The sequence below is a fragment of the Setaria viridis genome, unplaced genomic scaffold (assembly GCF_005286985.2).
Source record: "Setaria viridis unplaced genomic scaffold, Setaria_viridis_v4.0 scaffold_175, whole genome shotgun sequence".
In the NCBI taxonomy this organism is placed as follows: Eukaryota; Viridiplantae; Streptophyta; class Magnoliopsida; order Poales; family Poaceae; genus Setaria; species Setaria viridis.
This window is the reverse complement of record NW_027255875.1, coordinates 62501-63874: the sequence shown is the minus strand read 5'-3', so window position 1 is coordinate 63874 and position 1374 is coordinate 62501. Positions and strand designations below refer to the sequence as shown.

The 1374-nt window shown below is 40.6% G+C and overlaps 1 pseudogene; it reads left to right on the top strand.

The window, feature by feature from the left end:
- The first annotated feature begins 1296 nt into the window (after window positions 1-1296).
- The window catches only part of LOC140221541 (ATP synthase subunit a-like), a 2088-nt pseudogene continuing 2010 nt past the window's right edge, over window positions 1297-1374 (top strand).

Here is a 1374-nt window from a genome sequence, read left to right as displayed (position 1 = left end):
ATTCGACATTAGAAGTATATTGATTCTTCCCCAATATTGGATGCAAAATCGCTATAAGCAATAGCAACGAACCTGATTTGGATTCTGTAGTAGATGAATCCAGGCTGTATATAGCTGGAGAGAAGGTGTCTAAAAATAAAAAATGAACCATTTAGAGTAGAGAACGCAACTCCAACAGGCAGGCTCTAGGTAAGCTGAATAGGGATGGAGTTAGTACTCGACAAGAGCAGGCTGCGAAGATTGCAAGCTACAAGGCAATTACTATATGAGGATGAGGTAGGCTTTCCCTTCTGTTGGATCAGACACTGAATACCCGGCCAGATATATGAGAACATGGAAGCTTCAAAGGCCTATCCAAGCACACTAGCCACATTCCACTTTCGGTATAGATACAGAAAACCCTATCCTTCTTATTCTACCACTTTCCTTCCATTGGTTTTATCTAGTGGTACCATTCACATTATTCTTTATACGTTCAGCAAGCATTAGTCTTCCCTTTAGCAAGTAGAAAACGAGGATCTGTTCTGATCGCAGATTCAAGGTCTATTCCTACCGCTACAGTTTAGTTGTACCTTCCTTTGTCGCCTGACTCAAGAAAGACATAGATACCCGAAGAAGAGATCCATGGAAGGAGGAAAGGTGCTGCAGCAAAGACAGATACTTATACTTGGACAGCTTTTTTTCGCAATGAAAGGCAGAATTGGAAAGTATTAGTTGGACAGTACTTGAGGTATCTTGCACAGTCTTGGACAGTAGACAAGAAAAAACTACAAATTGGTAATAAAATCTACATGGTTAGAATTGCCATAACGACTATATTGAGGAGTTTCTGAAACGAGAATTCTCATAGATGATACGAAAAGCAATGTACTAAAAGCAGGAAAGTAGCAGTTCTGGGAAAGTGAGAAAGCAAAGCGTCAGCCCAAAGAGCTCTACAGTAGTGCCTTGCGAGGTCGTAGACCCGGTAACCCATCGTTCGCCTAAGATCGAAAATGCTTAGTCAAATCACTCTTCATTCAGTTCAGTCCATTTGCTTAACACATGCATGTCCAAAGAGATGGCGATGACAGTCCTCTCTCTTTAAAATCGAGATTGTGTGGGTGTTCAGTTACCGCTCATGTTCACGTTCTCAAAAGAAAAGAAAATCAGGCTTTCCTTGGGAATCTCTCTAAGGACAGTTGTTGGCTGATTTTAGGAACCAAAACAAACGGGGTATCAAGAATAGATGGAAATATTTGGGTGCTATGCTTATGCTTAATAATCGTAGGAGATTTAGTTCAATACATATGATGGAAAGAAAAAATCTAGTATTAGTTTTCTACTAATCAACCCATTCGTAGAATGTCGCTTCCCGCGAGAGCACTACCACCTCTA